This window comes from Equus asinus, chromosome 7 (assembly GCF_041296235.1).
Source record: "Equus asinus isolate D_3611 breed Donkey chromosome 7, EquAss-T2T_v2, whole genome shotgun sequence".
Lineage (NCBI taxonomy): Eukaryota > Metazoa > Chordata > Mammalia > Perissodactyla > Equidae > Equus > Equus asinus.
This window is the reverse complement of record NC_091796.1, coordinates 108,075,648-108,098,423: the sequence shown is the minus strand read 5'-3', so window position 1 is coordinate 108,098,423 and position 22,776 is coordinate 108,075,648. Positions and strand designations below refer to the sequence as shown.

Genomic DNA, 22,776 nt, shown 5'->3' with positions numbered 1-22,776 from the left:
AGCTCATGCCCTTCTTTCTGGTTGCTACCTGGATGACACCTTCCAGGCCCTTCTGTATAAAATGCCCCTCGGCATGCTGTGCTTTATTTCTCTTTATAGTACGTATGTCCATCTGGCATTTATTTGTGGGAGCTCCATAAAAGCAGGGCTCCATTTTCTTTTCCCACTGCAGTATCGCCAGGGCTTAGGACATTGCCTGCCTCTGGTAGGCATTCAGTATTTGTTTACCGGATGGCCTCAACAGGCATTTACCTGTTAGGGTTCATCACTTATATGCTGGGTCTATGCCAGGGCTGGGCACAGTCCCTGCTCTCAGTGAGCTCACGGTGGCGAGCAATCATGTAAACAAAAAATGCCATTCTAAAAGATAAGGACTGTAAGAGTGGCAGAGTGCAAGGTATAGCAGGGCACCATGGTGAGAGGAGTCTTCTCAACCTCAGGATGTCGGGGCAGTTTTCACAGAGGAGGTGACATTTGAGTGGAGTTTAGAAGGATTAGGAAGGGGTGGGTGGAGGTGGTGGGGAAGGGCTTTTAGGTAGAGGATTTAACGTGTGCAGGGCATTGAGATCTGAATCCACATGCTCTGTTGTGGGAAATTGCCTGGAGCATGAAGCCAAATGAAGCAAGAGGGTGGCTAGAATGGGAGGCAGAGGTCAGATTCTGAGGGCCTGAATAAGAGGTTGAACTTGATCCTGAGAAAGATATGAAACTGTTGAAGGTTTTTTTTTTTTTAATGATGGTAAAATATCCATAACAAAATTTACCATTTTAATCATTTTTAAATGTACAGTTCTGTGGCATTAAATACATTCACATTGTTCAGCAACCATCACCACCGTACATCCCCAGAACTTTTTCATCTTCTCAAACTGAAACTACTGTTGCAGGATTTTAAGCTGAGTTGTAAAGTGCTCCAATTTAAGTTAAAGTTGGTACTAAGTGTCTGGAATTGATACGAGGCATCTGTTCATAATAGTTGAGGCAGAAAGGTCTCTGAGCAGTCAGAATAGCTGTCAAAGAATCTGGCATTGAAGCCAACTTGTAGGAAGCCCTCTTCAGCCCTCACTTAACCTTTATTTTTACATGTTGCACAATTCTAATTTACGTTGCTTCTAAATCTTTAGACGGTGCATCTGAGGTTGCTAGAGGGGTGTAGTTGTGGGCAGACAGACTGCTGGAAACCATAGAAAGACACAGCTTTAAGTACAACCTGAGGTTGTGGTCTGAGGTCTGAGGGTGGGCAGCCTAACCTCAGTCAACACGAAAGATATCACAATTACAGATTACACACAGGGTGGTAGTTAAAGTTCCTCATGATGACTGAGTCATCAAGAAAAGAGTAAATAGTATCAGTAATGTAGACAGCTGCTGGATACAGTTTAGATGAGCTCTGTCCGATAGAAATATAATGTGAGCCACAAATGCAATTTTAAAATTTCTAGTAGCCACATAAGAAAGTAAAAAGAAACAAGTGAAATTAATTTTAATAATGTATTTTAACTTACTGTATCCAAAATATTATTAAACATGTAGTTAATATTAAAGCATTATTGAGATATTTTACATTCTCTTTTTTCTACTAAGCCTCTCAAATTCCAGAACATATTTTACACATGTAGCACATATTAATTCAGTCTAGCCACATGTCAGGTTCTCAGTAGCTGTTTGTAGCTAGTGGCCATATCACATGGACAGCACAGTTTCAGATTTTGGCTCAGACAAAAGGGTTAGACCCTCAACTATTCAGAGAATGCTATTATTCATAAGAATTAGTTCCTCAAGGATTATAGATGGCTGATGTTTTATTATAGTAATTTTTACTTACTAGTTTTTGCTTTTATGTTTGAAAAACTATTGAGAGGCAGTATAATGCAGTAGTTACAGAGCACAGATTTGGGGGCAGATTGAGATTTGAATCTCAACTCTTTCATTTCCTGCTTGTGTGATCTTGGATGAGTTACTTAATCTCTCTGTGTTTCAGTGTCCTCATCTGTAAAATGGAGGTCATAGTAGTACCTACCTTATTGGGTTTTGTGAGGATTAAATGAGTTCGTATATGTAAAGAACCTATAACAGTGCTTGGTGTATAGTAAACCCTATAGATGTGTGCTGTTATCCCCAAAATGTTTATTGTCTCCAAAAAGTTAAGTGATTTCAATTCAGTGCATAGTAAAGACATTCTTGCTTTGGGGACTGCTTAATTTCAGATAAGCATTTAACAAGTTTTCATAGGTGAAGAAAAAATGTCAAATTATAATTTTGTGAGGATACTTTCTAATTGATGTCTTTGGGTAACTAATTTTCTTGTTTGCTGCAACATTGATGCTGCTTAGCAACCACAGAAATAGTGTAATTAAAAATTGAAGGATTTAGGATTATAATTAAAATTAGGAAAAATTTGAAAGGATGATTTTATCAACATTTAATTACCAGTGCTGTTATAATTAAACTCCTCTCTCTCTCTGAAATACTTTATCAGTCATACTATGTCCAGGGAGACTACTTAGTTCTAATTTTTTCCATTCCATTTCCATTAACCCACTGGTTAGAATATACTGGTTCTAACCCATTGTTTTGAGAGTTTCATCTTTTACTATTATTTCTAAATAGGGTAGAAAAGAGTAGCAAAAGTAAAGCCAAAATATAAAAGATCACTGTTTACAAGTGGAACACGTTTCAGAGGAGGTCCTCTGTGACCTTCTAGAGTGAAGCATGGTTACAAACATGACCAAATTATGGTATGGTTATTTAAATGTCAAGTTTTTGGCACAGAAGAAAGCAGTGCCTAATGGGGGGTTGTTTAATCACAGCTGTTTTCATCTGTGATTGATTGGCAACCCTTCCCTGCTGTCTAGTGTATGGACCAGTTAAACAGATTTTCTCTACTTAGAATATAACCTGCCCACCCCCGGCTCCGTATGCATTCTCCACTCCCCTTCATTGCTGACTCCTTTAATCTCAGCCCACCTGTTGCTTCCTTTGGGAAGTCTTTCCTAACTCTGGCATCTGGATCTGGTGGCCCTTCCATGGGATCTCCTGGCACTCTGCGGTTTCCTACCAGTTTCCTGGTGTCTCTTCTCTGTCTCAGCTCCAAGATCAGTGAAGGTGAAGTTGGGGCCTGTCTTGTTGACTGTGTGTGCCCTGAGCCTGGCCCAGGGCCAGGTTGGGCTCAGTAAAATTTTCCTAAATGAATGAATGAGTGATCTTGTAAATGTGCCAAATTTATGTTGTATACACAGTAACACTTTGCTTTATACTATGGAGTTGGGCTTCTTGTGCCAATTTTACTACAGTGTCTTGCTGTAAAACAAACGAACCCAAGAGCCTAATTTTGATCTCCTTATGTGGCTATTTGTTTGTAGAATTGAATAAATCCTCAAGTATCATTGTTAACAGAGAATACCTTATGGTCTATTTGGTTTCTGATGGGAGTCCTTTTGGAGAGTTGCTGGTAATTAGATGCTAAGGCTTATATGGGTAGCTGGGAGGGAAAATGGGATATTTTTACAGTAGCAGTAGTAGCTGCTCCTGCTTTTGGTAGTAAAGTCAAAGTAGCTAAGTTCTATGGCTAAATAGAATGGAAAAATAAACTTTTGTGTTTGTTTTGCCAGCTTTTTTAAATGAGAAAACCGTTACTAAAGTTTCTTAATCTGAAGCTTTATGGTTAATGATATGCTAGAAGAACCCATTTCTAGCAGTTTGTGAGGTATTGGGTAATATTCAGAGAAGTCTAGTGCTAAAGATTACCAGGGTCAAAATTCTGCACTACCATGGAATCAGGCAGGACAAGACTGTAAACTCGAGGTTCTCAGTTTTTTGGAGGCGCAAAATATTTAGATCTTGTAAAATCTCATTGCCTTCATATCCCAGCCCCCTCCCCAAATAGTACTTAGCATAATCCATGTTTAAGTGCCTTATGCTTCTGTTTTGAAATTTTCAGTTTCTTGTGGGTTGAAGCCTTATTAGTGTATCAGAAAACCATGGTTTACAATCTCTGTTGCTATGAAGTGAGGAGGGGTCCAGGCAAGTAACTGGTAAGATCATTTCTAGTGCTAACATCTTAGGGTGTTGTGTTAGAGCTGAATAGAGGGGTCTCCATGTGAAAAGCCCTCTGTGAGGGAAGCCCTTGGAGAAGCACATGGGCTCTGAGCTTGAGCAGCACGTGAGTTCTGAGATGGAGAGAGGCCAAATGACCCAGGCTGAGAGTGAGAGGCAGTTCTGTCCTGGGTGTTGGGTCTATACTTTCAACAGATATGTTTGTGCCCCCACTACTATATGCCAGGGCATTGTGAAGCATGTGAATGGCATAGTAGGGAAGATGAACGTAGTACAAAAAAGTGACATTCAACAGATATTTTCACAACAAATATTTAACAACTTTTATTATGTGCCAACACAATGCTAGGTATTGGAGACTCAAAGACACTAACTCGCTGTCTTCGAGGGGTTCATAGTCTAGTTGATGGAAACATGAAAACAGGTCCATTGTGGGCCAGAGGTGTTTGAGAATGCAGACTTTGGAATCTGGTAGGCCTGGTGCCAGCCCTGGCCCTACCACTTACTAACTTTGTGGCCTTAGACAAGTTACATAACCTTTGGAGCTTACCTCCTCATCTATAAAATGAAAGTAACAATGCCTGTCTCTAACTAAATTATAGTTTGGCCATATAGAGAAATAGTATGTAGCCTAAAAAAACAATGAAGTCGAACTGTGAGTATTCTCATGGAAAAATGCCTAAAATATAATGTTGGCTGAAAGACCAACATGCTGCTTATTGTAGTCTCACTGTAAAAAAGAAGAAAAGAATTTTGTAGTGTAGAAAAAGAAAGGATATATACCAATTGTGGCATGTGGGACACTGCCTCAGCATGGCCTGATGAGCAGTGCCATGTCCATGCCCAGGATCCCAACAAGCGAAGCCCTGGGCCACCCAAGCAGATTGCGTGCACCCAACCACTTGGTCACAGGGCCAGCCCCTTGGACTTACTTATTTTTAACAAATTGGTGTCACTTAGCTTACATTTTCCAGGATCCCACTGATGTTTATGGAGCCCTCTTATAATATTTTCAAAGCATATTATAGGTCTATTTTATGATCAGCTACCCTTTATAATTTGCACTTGATTATGTGTTCCTGTGTCAATTTTATTTCATGATTCTCTTTTGTAACTTAGTTTCAGTTTATTTCTATAATTTTAAAAGTCCTGGGGGGTTTTCTAACCTTTTCAGTGCCCAAAATTGTTTTCAGGCGTTTAAATAAGAGAGGGAGGAAATAAGATTTGAGAGATTATTGTGTCAGGCTTCTTGGTAGACATTTCACAGCCCTTCTCGTTTAATGTGGAGTAAGCAGTGTAACTGAATGAACTGCCGAGAGGGAGGCAGCGTGCTCGCTGAGAATCAAGCGTCCTGATTGTAGTCTTGGTTTGTTACTAATGAGATTTACTAACCTTGACAAATTATTTCCTTCTCTGGGCTTCTGCTTCCTTATCTGTAAAATGGGGAAAGAGTAGTGGTTAGATTAGGTTCCTTCTGGCTCTGGCTCTAAGATTTGGTGACTGATCTTTATGATAGCTTAAATTTGAAACTCTCAGCATATCCCTTTTAAAATAAATTGAATGTTTACAAAAGGATTAAGAAGCAAGTGCTCACTTACTCTAAAATAACTCAAATTACCAATAAATACATTTTTTTCTTTTCTTTTTCCTAAAACAACTTTAGTGGCTATTGAAAAAAAAATGGAGGCACCTACGTACTGTCCTCTCAAATTTGCAGCTTAAAATCTATGCTTTTAATAAAACTAGTATGAATGTTACCCTAGGGAACACAATATTTTATTTTTGCGTTAAAATATGAATCCTTCTGAGCCAGCCCTGATGGCTTAGTGGTTAAAGTTCGCTGCTCTTACTGCCTTGGCAGCCTGGATTTGTTTCCCAGTCGCAGAATCCCATCACTTGTCTGTCAGTTGCCATGCTGTGGTGGTGGCTCACATAGAACTAGGATATACAACCATGCACTGGGGCTTTGGGGAGGGGAAAAAAAATGGATCCTGTGAGGACATCCTGAGTGCTGAGCCAACAATAATACGTTAACTATTTTTGAGATCCGAGGGGAAAGAAACTGTTTTGTGGCAGTGTAGGCAGAAGATAAGACCAAAGGAAAGATGATCTGCCAACCCAAGCCCCATTTTCTCTCCTCTTCTGGATGGAAATAACCAGAACTTTCAACTTGGTGCAGAGCTGGGACTTCCCTGTGTTTGCTAAACAGAGTTGCTGAGGCTCTTGCCCCTGTGGGGTGGAGGGAAAGGCGGGGGTTCTCCGTAACAGGACAGTCCCCTCTTCTCATACCTGGTGGCATGCTGGGACTGAAGCAAGCGTTCTTGCTGACCTTTTCTCCCTCCCCTGTCCCCCTGTTGTTTTTGTTTTAGTTTTAAGTTCTCTGTACCTGTTTGCAGGTGGAGGACTAGTCAAGGCCCGGGAGGCAGTGTGGTGGAACAAGCTCGGGCTTTGGAGCCCGGCAGACTTGTGTTCACGTCTGCACTCAACTACCCATAACTGTGTTGTCTTGGATGAGTGCTGACCTTTTTTATACCTCAGGTTTCTCATTTATAAAATGATAATAATTTAAGTATTTGAGTTCATTTTGGTTGCAAGTGGCAGAAACCAACTCTTGTTTTGTAACTTCTTAGAAAAGAAGGGATTTATTGAAAGTACGCTAGAGGGAGAGCTGAACAACTGAATCTTCAGGTGGAGTAGGACTGAGACAGCTCTGGGGACCTGGGCAGCAGGCCTGTCAGGCCTCTTCTCCATGGCGCAGCCTCTTTCTCTTATAGTCCACATCCACTCCATCAGCAAATCTCATCAGAGCTGCCTTCACAGTCTACTCAGCTTCTGCTTTGCACCACCTCCAGGATTCTCGGTGTCTCCTGGAGAGTGTTAGCCTCCTGAGGGGTCTTCTTGCTTCTGTGCTCCTTCCTCTCAGTCTGTTCTCAACAGAGCAGCCAGAGTGAGCCTGTCAGTCATTGTGGTAAAACGTGCCACTTACTCAGAACGCTCCAAGGGCTTCCAGTTTCTTTCTGAGCAAAAGCCTGATTAGTAGTTTACCTCTCCTCTCCTCCCCTCCCTTGACTTGTCTACTCCTCATTGATTCTGAACCTTACCAGGCATTCCTTCTGCCTCAGGGCCTCTGCGCTGTTGCCTCTGCCCAAGTGCTCTTCCTTCAGGCTGTCTGCAGGCTCACTCACCTCAGGGAGGCTTGTTTTAACCACCTTGTTTAAAATTGAAATTGCCCTGTTCCACTCTCTTTTAAAGACCTTCTTTGTTTTTCTCCTTAGAATACATCACCACCCACCATGCTACATGTTCTACCTACTTATTTTATCTTTTCCCGCAAACTATAATCAAAACTCCACTAGGGCAGGCACCAGTCTGCTTCATGGGTGTGAACCCCTGGAGCCTGGCACATGGCGGGCCCCAGGAAACACTTGTGAAGAGCCTTTCCATCAAGTGTCTTCCTTAGTTGAGTCCACAGTGGCAGGAGGGTTGAGCCTGTAAAGTGAGTGTGACCTTTGAGAACTTGCCAGTGTGGGTCCCAGAGAGGAGGGGAGAGAATCGCCATCTGAAAGATGTCCTGCTGGGCACTCTGCAGTTGCCAGGAGTTGTGTCTGCTTATCTGGTAGGTGCTGAGAAGATGCTCATTCTTTTCCCTTTCTGCCTTCTGACAATATTAACATTCAGAAATTCAGTCATTCTCCACAATAGAGGTTGTTGTCTGGAAAGGTAAATATTGTGATCATAAAAAAAACTAAATAGAGATCTGAATTTCTTGAAATTAAAAAAAAATTTATGGTCATATAATAAGAAAACTCATATGCAGCCTAATGTTTTAATAAGTGATGGAATATATAATTCTCTCTTCGGAAGGAGTGAAATTTTGCAAATTGTACACAGAGTTTTTTAAAGACTTCTGGTATCTGCGCAGTCCCAAACCTCAGGACCCAAGCCAGGTCAAAAAAGAGGTGAATTCCTAAGAGTGGGAGAGCATCAGTTTTCATTTTAACCTTTTGTTAGTAGGAGTTCTTTTATCTGGGGGGTCTGGGCTGTTGAGTACATTCATCTTTGGATTTTATAATGAATCTCTACTAACTTACTCTTTTATATTCGTTCCTATAATGTTTTGTTTTTCACAGGGACGTGTGCATTATATGTATGAAGTAAGTTCTTCCATTATAAAAAATAGTTTGACTTGATGTTTTTATCTGATAACTTTTGAATAAAGGTTGTTTCTTACAGTTTCATAAGGATGAAGAACTTCAGTAGCTGTTTTGTTTTGTTTTTAAGTGTTCATGAATTTTAGCACTGTTTTGTTCCTGAGCTATTTGAGTAGAAACTTAAGCTTTGGAGTTGGACACTTTGACACTTCTTAGTCATGTGACCTTGGGCGGTCCTTCAGCCTGCAGCAACAGGATCATCCAAGCTCTGGGCTCCCTTGGCCTTTTGAGAGAGCTCAGTGATATAGTACGGATAAACAGCGGACCTGCCAGTGGACATAGTAAGCACTGAAGTAATAGCTATTTTTATTATCAATAAATTGTAAAAGTCCTTTGATGTTAAATTTCTTGTTATAAACTTCATTCTGATTTTAAGCATATTTTAGTATGTCAATACTAGCAGAATTTGAAAAAATAAAATTTGTAGCTCTGTATCTGCCCTGCCTCCAACAAGCTATTTTCATAAGCATAAAATATGAACAAGGCATTTATTGTGAAAACTTATTTTAAAACTTTGAGGTTTTCCTTTTTAAAGTTGATAACAAAGCTTAGACAAGTCTTTTTTAAAAAATATATATAGCATGTTTTATGTGGAGATTAGTAAATTAATGCTTAGTTTTCTTTTTCATAGTGATTTCTAGATCCTGGTTACAGTTGTTATTGAACAATGCTAACATTGAACTTTTTCTTCCATGGAACTCGCCTAATTCGGTGAAACTTTATCCACCGTATCACTCTGCTGTAACAACAGTGGTCTGTCTTGTTTCATCAGGGCATTTTATCATGATTCATGTCATTAGTGCCTGAATTTAGATTCCACAGGCCTAAGGGACTATCTATTTAAGTATTTTTCCTTTGTAAATGGCATAGATAATCTCCAGGCACTGGGACTTTTGTTTTTCATGCTCTAGTTTTGCTTAGTTTTCTAAAGGTGAGAAACATTTTGAAAATGGTAATTCAGATAATTATAAGCAAATTCAAAGTAGCATCATGGTTTTCTTTTTCTTTCTTTCATTCTTTTTTTGTCGTTGAGGAAGATTCACCCTGAGGAAATATCTGTGTCGATCTTCCTCTGTTTTGTATTTTGTATGAAGCCACAGCACGGCCTCCCACGAGTAGTATAGATGTGCACCTGGGAAGTGAACCCGGGCCACTGAAGTGGAGTACACCAAACTTAACCACTAGGCAGTGGGGCCAGCCCCAGCATCATGGTTTCCAAGAGCTGGCTCAAATCTGAAAGAGAAAACGCACAAAGCCATTTGTAAAAAGATACGAGTGCTATTGGATTTACTTTTCCTTTGTAAATTGTATTCTGATTTTGTATCAGAAGAATAGTGTTTACTATGGTGTGTCTATATATGATTATATAAAAGTGTTCTTCAGAGACATTTTGCTAATTACCTTTGTTGTTTTAAGCTTTGTTTCCTGCTGGCAAAAAGATTAGTACTCAACTTTTGGTATTAGCAGACATGAAAAATGGGATTCATACAACTGGAAATGTTTATTACTTGAGAAAAGAAAAATATACAGTCATCCTTTGGTATCCTTAGGGGATTGGTTCCAGGACCCCCCAGGGGTACCAAAACCTGAGGATGTTCAAGTCCGTTCTATAAAATGGTATGGTATTTGCATGTAACTTACACATGTACTCCTTTATGCTTTAAATCATCTCGAGATTACTTATAATACCTAATACAATGTAAATGCCGTGTAAATAAATAGTTGTTATACTGTATTGTTTAGGGAATAATGACAAGAAAAGTCTGTACATGTTCAGTACAGATGCTGTCATTATAACCTTTACAACCCAAGGCTGGTTGAATCTGTGATGTGGAACCTGTGGATATGGAGGGCCAACTATATACAAGGAAATATAATATTTATTTAAAGTTTCCATTGGGAAAAATACTTTACTGATTATATAGGTTGAGTAATTGGCATAGCTAGATTTTTTTAAATAACAGTTTTATTGATATATAATTCACATATCATAAAATTCACCCTTTTAAAATATAAAAATTCAGTGGTTTTAATATATTCATAGAGTTGTGTAACTATCACCACTATCCAATTTTAGGACATTTTCATCACCCCAAAAAGAAACCCTGTACCCATTAGCAGTCACTCACTATTGCACCTTCCCCCATGCCCCTCGCAATCACTAAGCTGCTTTCTGTCTCGATGGATTTGCCTTTTCTGGACATCTCATGTAAATGGAATCATACGATATGTGAGCTTTTGTATCTGACTTATTTCACTTGGCATAATGTTTCTAAGGTTCATCCATGTTGTCACATCTACTTCATTCCTTTTTATGGCCAAGTAATATTCCACTGTATAGGTAGATAGACCACATTTCTTTTTTTTTTTTTTTGAGGACGATTAGCCCTGAGCTAACTGCTACCAATCCTCCTCTTTTCGCTGAGGAAGACTGGCCCTGAGCTAACATCCGTGCCCATCTTCCTCTACTTTATATGTGGGACTCCTATCACAGCATGGCATGCCAAGTGGTGCCATGCCCGCACCCGGGATCTGAACCGGCACACCCTGGGCCACTGAAGCGGAACATGCAAACTTAACTGCTGTGCCACTGGGCCAGCCCAAGACCACATTTGTTTGTCTGTTCATCAGTTTGGGCTGTTTCCACTTTTTGGCTATTATGAATATTGCTGCTGTAAACATTCATGTTCAAGTTTTTATGTAGATATATGTTTTTAATTCTTTTGGGTATATACCTAGGTGTAGAGCAATGTTTTTTAAAAACACAGGGGCTGGTCTGGTGGCGTAGTGGTTAAGTTTGTGTGCTCTGCTTTGGTGGCCTGGGGTTCCTGGATTCAGATCCTGGGCGTGAACCTACACGCACCTCATCAAGCCATGCTGAGGCGGCATCCCACATGCCACAACTAAAAATACACAACTATGTACCAGGGGGCTTTGGGGAGAAAAAGGAAAAATCTTTTAAAAAAAAATTTGATTAGAACATCTATATAGTTTTAGAGCGATAATCTTTGTAGTTGATTAATTTAAAAAAATGCATGATTCTTTGCTCGGATTCCCTTGTGTGATGATTAACCTTGCAATTCAGATAGTTCCAACTGTAAACACTAGATAAAACTTGGTTAATTGAGAAGTTATTACATAATGGGGAGTACATTGTAAGTAGGAAGGTACTTATTAAAACTTTTGCTGTTCCTTTTTTATTTTGAAGCAGTTTATAGTAGTGATTCAGAGCATAGCTGTGGAGTCAGACAGACAAGGGTTAAATCCTGCTCTGGTACTTATTATCTCAGTGACCTTGGACAAGTTATTTAACCTCTCCAAGACTCTTTTTCCTAATCTGTAAAATGAAGAGTGGTGTTTGTCTCAGAGTTAGTGTGAGAATTGAGAGTGTGTGCAGTGTGTACCACAGTGCCTAATAATAAGCACTGATAGACGGTGTTGGGGTGCTGTCCCCAGTGTGGTGATTGTTCACTTAGTCCTGCTGGGTTTCGTGAAGCCCCGAGAGCACTGTCTTTCAAACTTCTTAGACCCGGACCTACACAGGTTAAGGAACACCTTTTACAAGGTGACCCAGTCTTACCCACACACGTATCTCTGGATGTGGATGTATGTAGTCAGAATTTCAGGAGACAACATGTGCCCTTACCATGTGTAGTCTCCTGCTTTATTTTTTATTTTAAATGAATAGACTTTATTTTTTAGAGCACTTTTAAGTTTACAGAAAAATTGAGCCCCAACAGTTTCTCCTATTATTAACATCTTGCATTAGCGTGGTACATTTGTTACAGTTGACGAACTAATATTCATACATTGTTATTAACTAAAGCCCATAGTTTGTATAGAGGTGCACTCTTTGTGTCGTACAGTCCTGCAGGTTTTGACAAAGGTGTAAGGTCATTTATCTACCATTATAGTGTCATTCAGAGTAGTTTCACTGCCCTAAAAATCTTCTGTGCTTCGCTCACTTGACCCTCCCTCCATCCCCAACCCCTACCAACCAGTTTTTTTTACTGTCTCCATAATTTTTCCTTTTCCAGAATGTCATATAGTTGGAATCATACTGTAGGTAGCCTTTTCAGACTGGTTTCTTTCACTTAGCAATATGCATTTATGTTTCCTCCATGTCTTTTTGTGATTTGATAGCTCATTTCTTTTTATCACTGAATAATATTCCATTGTCTGGATGTACCACAGTTAGTTATCCGTTCACCTACTGAAGGATATCTTGGTGGCTTCCAAGTTTTGGCGGTTATGAATAAAACTGCTATACACATTGGTGTCTAGGTTTTTGGGTGGATATAAGTTTTCAGCTCATTTGAGTAAATACCAAGGATTTCAGTTCCTGGATCATATAGTAAGAGTATGTTTAGTTTTCTTTCTTTCTTTTTTTTTTTTTGAGGAAAATTAGCCCTGAGCTAACTACTGCCAGTCTTCCTCTTTTTGCTGAGGAAGTTTGGCCCTGAGCTAACGTCCGTGCCCATCTTTCTCTACTTTCTATGTGGGACGCCTACTACAGCACGGTGTGCTAAGCAGTGCCATGTCCGCTCCCGGGATCTGAACCAGCGAACCCCGGGCCGCCGAGGAGCGGAACGTGCGAACTTAACCGCTGCACCACCGGGCCGGCCTCGTGTATGTTTAGTTTTGTAGGAAACTGTCTTCCAAAGTGGTTGTACCATTTTACGTTTCCACCAGCAAATTCCTGTTGCTACACAACTTCACCAGCATTTGGTGTTGTCAGTGTTCTGGATTTTGGCCATTCTAATAGGTATGTAATGCTATCTCATTGTTGTTTTAATTTGCAATTCCCTCATGAACCTGTGATGTTGAGCATCTTTTCATATGCTTATTTGCTGTCTGTATAACCTTTTTGATGAGGGATCTGTTTGGATATTTTGTCCATTTTTTGATTGGGCTCTTTGTTTTCTTCTTGGGTTTTAAGAGTTCTGTGTATGTTTAGGATACAAGTTCTTTATCAGATAACATGTTTTATAAATATTTTTCTTCCAGTCGGGGGCTTGTCTTTTCATTCTCTTAATACTATTTTATATCGTTCTGTTCCATTAAAATCAAAACTAGTCCTGAGGCTTTAACTAACTTCACAGTCCACTAGTGAGTCACAACCTGTGCTTTGACAAGTCAGTGTTCGCTCTGCTTCCATAATGTCACATGCACAGCGTCAGTAAAGCATCCATCATTCTGGGCTGTGATTCCCAATATTGATCAACAGGGATGTTAGAGTTGATACTGCCCTTTTTCTATCCTAGAGGATTCTGTAAGTTTTAGTGAATAGAATAAATTTGGTCAGCTGCATTACCTCTACCCCCGATATAATGACACATCTAGGCATTATGGAAAGTTTCGTGAATTTTGCATTTCTACAAGATTTTAGACAGTTTCCTCAGAATGCATGTGCTTTTAAATACTGAAGGGATTCAGAAAATGAGGTGAAGAGAAGCTAAGGCGTTTATTTTGTATGCCCAGGAGGAAGAGGTAGCCAGATTTCACCAGTTCAGGTTGGCCAGAGGGGATTTTTGTATGATGGAATCTGTCTGTCTATATTTTTTTAAGATTGGCACCTGAGCTAACATCTGTTGCCAATCTTCTTTCTTCTTCTTCTTCTTCTTTCTTTTTCTCCCCAAAGCCCCCCAGTACATAGCAGTATATTCTAGTTGTGGGTCCTTCTAGTTGTGGCATGTGGGATGCCGCCTCAGCATGGCCTGACAAGTGGTGCCATGTCTGCGCCAGGATCTGAACCAGCAAACCCCTTGGCCGCCAAAGCAGAGAGCACGAACTTAACCACTCGGCCACAGGGCTGGCCCTGGAGTATATTTTTTTTAAATGTTAAATTATTAAAGCAAATAAAAGCTGTGACCTGAACTAAACAATTGATAATATTGAGGATCTAATTTAATGAACATTTAACTGAGTGGATGCTACTCAAATATTTACATGTATTTGGCCTCTCAGGAGAGTTAAATATGTACCCCTGCAATCTTAGCACTTCTCATTTATTTAGGAAAAAAAATTTTCATTACTCTCAAAGCCAATTCTATTTCTTTGGCAAAACAATACGAGTTCCAATTTTGGAAATTGAACTTAACATGATCTTACTAAACCATTCCTCTGTTTTCTTTGGAGTTAATTCTTTCCCCCTAAATTTGCAAAGGAGGAGAACTCACCCCAGATACCCTGCAGTGCCACCTTGTGGAAGGAGGGAGGGATGTAACAAGGCACATCCGTGGATCTCTCTGTTTGCATAAAATCTGCCAGATATCACATACATGTGTATAGGCTCCTGACTTTCCCACTAACATTGTTTAAAGATGTTTTTTTCCTTCTCTCTGATGTTGACTAACTCAGTGATTAGAAGGGTAAGATATTGGCTGTCTTTTTCTATCAAGATCTTGAAGATAAGAAGGTAGACACCTACCCTTCTTGACTCAACCTATTGTAAAAAACAATTTTATGGGGCCTGGCCCTGTGGCTGAGTGGTTAAGTTCGCGTGGTCTGCTTCGGCGGCCCGGGGTTTCGCCGGTTCAGATCCTGGGTGCGGACATGGCACCACTCATCAAGCCATACTGAGGTAGCATCCCACATGCCACAACTAGAAGGACCCACAACTAAAAATACACAACTATGTACTAGGGGGCTTTGGGGAAGAAAAAGGAAAAATAAAATCTTTTAAAAAAAGAATTTTATGTATAATTATGGGAGTTTGTTGAGTGCCTGCTATGTGCCAGGCACCAGTGATACAGCAGTGAGCTAAAATTCCTGCTCTCAGGGAGCTTATATTCTAGTAGGAAGAAACAGAGGATAAACAAATATGTAAAATAGATCAGGTGGTGGTGAGTGCAAAGAAGAAAAAAATAAAGCAGGGTGAGAGGATAGACAGAATAGTGTGGTTTTAGATACACTGGTTAGGGAAAGCTTCCCTGATAAGGTGACATTTGAGCAGAGACCTGAAAGAAGAATAATATAGCCATGTTAGGAGCTGAGGGAAGAGCTGTCTAGGCAGAGAACAGCAAGTGCAAAGGCCTGAGACAGGAGTCGGTTTACTCTGTGGAAGGAACAGTGAAAATGCCACGGTGGCCACAGCAGGGGAATGCAGGGATGTATGGTAAGAGGTAAGATCAGAGCAGTGTGTGTGTGGTGCAGGTCATGTAGGACCTTGTGGAAAGTACTTAGGACTTTAGAATGTATTCTGAGAGAAGTAGGAACCCACTGGAGGGTTTTGAGTGACGTGATATATCTGAAGGCAAGAGTGGAGACATAGACCAATTAGGTTGCTCTTCAAAATGTCCAGACTGAGAGGTGGTGGTAGTTTGGGCGAGGGTAGTAGCAATGGAAATAAACGGTCAGACTCTGGGTGCACTTTTAAATTAGGGCAACAGTATTGCTAATGTGTTGTTTGTGGAGTATGAGAGAGAAGGGAGTCAAGGGTACCTCCCACGTCTGTCCAATTTTATTCTCCCTGCTCTGTGTGAGTGGGCAAGGGCCAGTGCCTATTTTTCAGTCTTTTTCTGTTTTTGAGACATTGATTCAGGGAAGTGGGATGAGGCATTCAAGGCGGTGTCTTGGACTTCGTTTTCCTTATAGCCCTAACGTTTCTGAGATTCTAAATTGGTGAAGGTATTGCAACATGTTAGGGCTTAAGGGAGCTTAGTGTTGGTTCTCATATTGCAGCATGCAGCCCACTGGAGAGCTGCAAGGGTCTTCTGATGTCCCCCTACCCCACCCAAGCGAATCCTGTCTATGGCTTTCATGAGCTACTTACTCATAAGCTACCAAGTTATTATTACAAGTTACTAAAATTTGATATAGCTTTTATTATCTTCTCAATTTACTCTTTGTCATCTCTGAGTTCCTTTTCCACTAGAAAGTGAAAGTATGTGGGATTGGTGAGCTGAGGGATCTGCTGCTCTACCTGAGGGGTCAGGGCCGGAAAAGTCTGAGAGACATTGTCCTAAAGAGTATCCCATCCGTATGATGTAGGGAGCTTCTCTGATGAGAAGCCAAGGCCCAGCGATAAACGCGGGAGCAGCTTCCCCAGGCGGTCACGGCAAAATCAGTGGCAGAGCCAAGGATAGAACTTGTTTCATATTCTAGGCTTCTTTCTACCATGTAAGAGTTTCTTGTTTTCTTTTTTGGAAGTCTATAGTTTGTACTTTTAAAGAATACCTTTATTGAGGTATAATTTTGTATTGTAAAATTCACCCTTTTTAAGTGAACTTTTCAGTGATCTTTAGTAAATTTACAGAGTTGTGCAACCATCACCAAAATCTAATTTTAGAACGTTTCTATTTACCACAGAAAGAAATTTTGTGCACGTTTGCGTCACTCCCCATTTCATCTAGTTTCTCTATGGATTTGCCTATTATGGACATTTCATATAAATGGAATCATATAATATGTGGTCTTTTGTGTCTGGTCTCTTTCACCTAGTATAATGCTTTCAAGGTCTATCTGTGTTGTAGCCTATGTTAGTATTTTGTTCCATTTTATGGCTGAATAATATTCCGTTGTATGATATATGGCATTTTATCCCTTCATCAGTTGATGGACATTTGGGTTGTTTCTGTTTTTTGGCTATTATCAATAATGCTGCTATGAGCATTTGCATATGAGACTTTGTGTGGACACATATTTTATTCTCTTCAGTAGGTACCTAGGAGTGGAATTGCTGGGTTGTATAGTAAATCTGTGTTTAACATTTTAAGCAGCTGCTGAATGATTTTTGAAAATGGCTATACAATTTTATATTTCCACCACCAATGTGTGAGAGTTCCAGTTTCTCCACATCCTCATCAACACTTGTTATTATCTGTCTTTTTGATCATAGGATAGTTCCTCTTTTTGTTGTTGTTACGGGTGATTTTTTCCCCAGCTTTACTGAGATATAAGTGACATATAACATTGTCATTGTGTAATTGCCATATCACGTTGTATAAAGTGTGATGAGTTGATGCATGTATACATTGAGATAGTTCCTATTTTTTAATGGCTTATACATCCCTAATTTGTGTTTTGCTTTGATTTCCTTGGATCAAGAACGTCCTTTAAATACTGCATTTGTAAACATTTTACAAATTCTATGTAGAATACTTAAATTAGTGCTTGATTCCGATTGATTTTCTTTATGTAGCCCAAATGGTTTTTAATTTTTTTGCTGAGGAAGATTTGCCCTGAGCTAACATCTGTGCCAGTCTTCCTCTGTTTTGTATGTGGGTTGCTGCCGCAGCATGGCCAGTGATGAGTGGTCTAGGTCTGTGCCCAGGAACCGAACCCAGGCCACTGAAGGGAGTGTACCAAACTTAACCCCTGGGCCATGGGCTGGCCCCTCAAACGTTCTTGAAAGTAACGATAAGGCGACCTCTTAAGTTACTTGATATGGTTATGCAGTTGTCTGCCTGCTAGCCTGCCTCCAGCCTTCATTTACCAGCACCACTTATGTGTCTAGCATTTTACTCAGGTGCTGAGTTAAAGACACAAGTCCTGCCTCAGTGGCCTTATGGTCATTCTGGGTTCTTCAGACATTTTTTTTTTAAATAAAAATATCTGCAGCTTGAGACACACTTAGATGATTTCAAGCCCAGGTAAGGGGCCCCCACTCAGTCGTGTGAGTCACAAACACTGTTCCAGTAGAGGATATAACCCTGAAAACCACTGATAACTTAGTGTAAGAATGTCATGCTAGGAATAGCCACAGTCTCTTACAAGAGAACATAAGAGGCTCTATCTCAGATTGGGTCAAGATGGGTAGACAGCAGTGTCAGGAAATACTTCCAAGAGGAAGCAGATGTTTGTGGGTGATGGAGAAGGATGAGCAGGCACTAGCAGGGTCTGTCAGCATAACTTGTCTGGGCAGAGGGAACAGTTTGAAGAAAGTCATAAATAGGGCATCTTGTCATCACATGCTGTATTTGTTATAGCACATAGTGCTGTGGTCCCCCCTTATCCATGGGTTGTTTCCACAGTTTCAATTACTTGCAGTCAACTGCAATCCGAAAATATTAAATGGAAAATTCCAGAAGTAAACAATTCATAGGTTTTAAATTCTGTGCCATTCTGAGTAGGGTGATGAAATCTTGGGCCGTCCTGCTCCATCCTGCCCAGGACGTGAGTCCTCCTTTTGTCCAGCATATGCATACTGTATACGTTCCCTCCCCGTTAGTCACTTAGTAGCCGGCTCAGTTGTCAGATCAACGGTCTCGGTATCGCAGTGCTTGTGTTCAAGGAACCCTTATTTTAGTAGTGATGCTGGCAAGTTGAATATGCCAAAGAGAAGCTGTAAAGTGCTTCCTTTAGGTGAAAAGTTGGGAGTTCTTGACTTAAGGAAAGAAGAAAAGTCTTTGCTGAGCTTGCTAGGATCTACAGTAAGAACAAATCTTCTATCTGTGAAATTGTGAAAAAGGAAACAGAAATTTGTGCTAGTTTTGCTGTCACACCTCAAATATGTATGTACTGGAGGAAAAAACGTAGTGTATACGGGTTCAGAACTATCCCCGGTTTCAGGCATCCACTGCGGGTCTTGGAACGTGTCCCCACAGATAAGGGGGGACTACTGTGTAAATCTTTGCATATTTTTCTGTTGTTGACCAAATCTTTTATTTTCAACATAATAATCTTTTAGGAAGGATAAACATTAACTTCTTTTTTTTTTTTTTTTTAAGATTTTATTTTTTTCCTTTTTCTCCCCAAAGACCCCGGGTACATAGTTATATACTCTTCATTGTGGGTCCTTCTAATTGTGGCATGTGGGATGCTGCCTCAGCGTGGTTTGATGAGCAGTACCATCTCCGCGCCCAGGATCCGAACCAGCGAAACCCTGGGCCCCCGAAGTGGAGCGCTCAAACTTAACCACTTGGCCATGGGGCCGTCCCCTCTTTAGTCTTTTTTAAGCTAAGGAAATCTTGCTAGAATAACAGTAGCAGTCACAGGCCTTTTCAGCTTTAATTTTAGGCAATACCTTAGGGAAGTAGGTACCATCCAGGTCAGTGTCAACTTAATTTATCTTGAAAGCTTTTAAATCTGTCATGATTATAATGAAATTAGCTTTGATTAAGTAATAGAGATTAGGGAAGATGAATTTTGCCAAGATTAGGAAAGATAGAGTTTACTAACTATAAAATAGAATTAAAAAGTGAGGTAATGTTTAGGGCCTTTTGGATAAAGTTATCTGGGAGTTCTTAGCTCTTAAAAATAAATGTTCAGACTCACAACTCGGCTGTTCTGCCTCTCCTCCCTCTCTCCCTCCATATTAAACTTATTCATGAGCTGAAAAGTCTTGGTAATTCAAAAAGCGCCCCAAAATAGTGCCATGCCATCTTTCATTTGGACAGCAAGTTCATAAAGAACTTTGCTTGTCAGAGCAAGTAAGCACAAGCTGTGCCTTTGTGAGCTCTAAAGGGGCTACTCTGTGCCCACAGTGGGCAGTGAGCGGGCAAGTTCCTGGTTCTGGCCAGAGGCCCGTCTTCCAGAAGCAAATTATTATGTGAACATTCAATAACGCATAGTATTGAGAACAAACCAGGAGATACTGTAGCAGGCACAAGGGATAAGGGATGAGGAATAAAAAAGACTGAAGGCCTGAGGGAAACAGGGCACTCTATTGGTTGTTAGTGAACTGTACTAATAACACTTAAAGAGAAGGTAGTAAAAAAAGGAAAAATGTTTTTACTAATTTGAAGCTTTGATTTATAAAGCATGGTTTGGGAAAAATATATAATTAGATCTTGAAAAGCATGGGTTATGGAATCACATGGGAAAATATTTACCATTAGAAGAGTAAAATAAATGTGTGTTAACAAGAATAAAAATATATTCCGTTTGTTCTGGTGGAACTGTTATAGTATTAAGACTCTTTAGTTCTAGGCTTGTTTGTACTGGGTTCAGGAATTATCTGTTTTTTCTAAATTATATAGATTCCAGGCCATTTATTTCAGTATTCTGAAGCCCCCAGTTTTTTATAAATTCCTCTTATGGGTTAGTGAGCAGAAATAGCTGTTTAATTTCTTGTAAAATGTAACTGTGTTTATAATATCCAAGAAGAACTGAAGGAAAAATGCTTGTTTATTGAGCAGACTGGATGTATCTTACTTAGATTATGTGCCATATTTCCTCAGTTCTATGGTATGATGCAGACTTTAGATTTTGTGTGTCGCTCATGAAGTCAACCGTATTTTAGTGTGTCCTCCATGGGTCAGGCAATGGTAAAGAAAGATTCAAAAGTGAATTGCTTGGAGGAGCACAGAGCCTGCTGAGGGGAGGAGACGTGTTCATGCTGTGATGTAATAAAGACATGTGTGCAGAGTTCCTGGATCACAGAGGAAGGATCATGTAGCCTCCCTGGTGAGAGGAGGTGGTGAAGGGAGGTTTTGCAAAGGTCGCAGCATATGAGCTGAGGTTCTTCTGAAGGGGGATAGGAGTTCACAGGCAAACAGCAAGGGCAGGGGGGCCTTGGGCCTGAGAGAACTTGATTGGAATTGAGGGAGCAGACTTCAGCGCGGGAGGGAAGGCACTAGGACTGCAGGCCCCGGAGGCTGTGGGGAATTTGTTTGCTGTTCTGGGAACTAACGGTTTATCCTGTAGTCAAGGCTTTCTCAGAGGGTGTTCTGTGGAAGTCCAAGCCGCGTGCGAGTCTCTGGAGGGAAGAAGTTAGAGATGCACATGAGCAGTACAACATTAGACTAAGTCTCAGTGAAGAAACCTGTTTCCTGTTTATATACCAGAAAAAGGTTTTGGGAAGGGCTGCTGGCAGTGCAGAGCCCTTGAGTATTTTAAGCCAGGGGAAAACTTTACCTGATTTACATTCAGAAAATGAAGTGGCAACAGTGAAGGGTAGGTCTGAGTGAGGGGAGATTGGTGGCAAGGAAACCAGTTCATAACTATTATCAATTTTGGTAATGTAAAATCTGATGAGCCATATAAAGATGTTTTATATCAAAATTTAGGAATTTAGGGCACTTCTAAGAAAAAATATTTTAGTAATGAACTAAAATACTTAGTTGACAGCTGAGATTTTAAGTGAGAGGAGAATTTTGGGACAAATGCAGATTTTGTTTCTGACTTTGATCAAAGATTAAACAAATACTTTATAATACTGTCTGATTAAGGAAAATCTTTGGTTTAAATTGTGCTTTAGGAGTAATGTTTAGATCAAGGTGGTAGGATTTTTTAAAGATTTGAAAAAAGATAATGCTGGACAATTTTTTTTTCAAATATGTTATAATGTATTTTCATGTTTAAGGGCAGTTTGCATGTCTTAGATTATTATTATTATATATTATTTCCTTTCCTCAGCCAATTTTTAAAAATAAATGGATTTTTGGTCTTTTTGTTACCAATTTTTAGGAGTCCTTATTAGCCTTTTATTTGTAATATGAATTGCAAATATTTTCCCCTAATTTCTCTTTTTTGCCTTGTGAAAGAGTCTTTTATATATATATATATATTTTTTTTTTGAGGAAGATTAACCCTGAGCTAACATCTGCTGCCAATCCTCTGCTTTTTCTTTTTCTTTTTTTTTTTTTTTTTTTTTTTTTTGCTGAGGAATACTGGCCCTAAGCCAACATCCATGCCCGTCTTCCTCTACTTTATATGTGGGACGCCTGCCACGGCATGGCTTGCCAAGTGTTGCCATGTCCACACCCAGGATCTGAACTGGCGAACCCGAGGCCGCCAAAGCGGATCGTATGCACTTAATCACTGTGCCACCGGGCCGGCCCCTGTATATATATATATATTTTTTAAAGGTTTTATTTTTTCCTTTTTCTCCCCCAAGCCCCCTGGTATATAGTTGTGTATTTTTAGTTGTAGGTCCTTCTAGTTGTGGCATGTGTGATGCCACCTCAGCGTGGCTTGATGAGTGGTGCCATATTCACACCCAGGATTCAAACCGGCGAAACCCTGGGTCGCCGAAGCAGAGCTTGTGAACTTATCCACTCGGCCACGGAGCTGGCCCCAAGAGTCTTATATTTAATTACTTAATATATCAGTCTGGTTTTTTTTTTTTTTTGATGGGTCTGGTTTTTGAGTTGTAGTTAGAAAGGGCTTCTGTATTCCAAGGTTATAAAAAGGAATTTACCCAGTTTTATTCTAGAACTTTTTATAATTTTATGATTTATATTTAAATATTTGATCTGTTAGGAACTTATGCTAGTGTATGATATACCATATGAATCCAATTTTTTTCCAAATGGGGATTTTAATTGGTCAAACATCATCCATTGTATAGTCTTTTCCTGCCTTGATTTTGAGATGCCTCCTTCATCATTTACCATTTCTGTTTCTAGACTTCCTAATTTGTCCTTTTGATGTATTTATGTGCTAGTGCCATATTGTTTTGGGTTTTATAATATCTGATAGTGCTGGTTCCGTTCTAATACTCCTCTTTTGGAATTTTCCTAACTTATTTAATTTTTCTACATGAACTTTAGAATCAGCTTGTCTATTTCCAAAAACTAATCCTGTAGGCATTTTGGCCCAGGGCTGGAGGCGTGGGAGTGGGTGG

At 40.0% G+C, this 22,776-nt stretch overlaps 1 protein-coding gene across 6 annotated transcripts in view; it reads left to right on the top strand.

The window, feature by feature from the left end:
• The window catches only part of PPP1R13B (protein phosphatase 1 regulatory subunit 13B), an 89,884-nt gene that overhangs the window by 8,749 nt on the left and 58,359 nt on the right, over window positions 1-22,776 (top strand). Inside the window, exon 1 of one of the 6 annotated variants that reach the window (XM_070514403.1) lies at window positions 8,496-8,548. The exons of 2 other annotated variants lie outside the window; for them this stretch is intronic. The gene's annotated coding sequence lies outside the window, so the exon portion shown is untranslated. 3 more of the 6 variants (XM_070514401.1, XM_070514402.1, XM_070514400.1) reach the window with 3 other exon arrangements.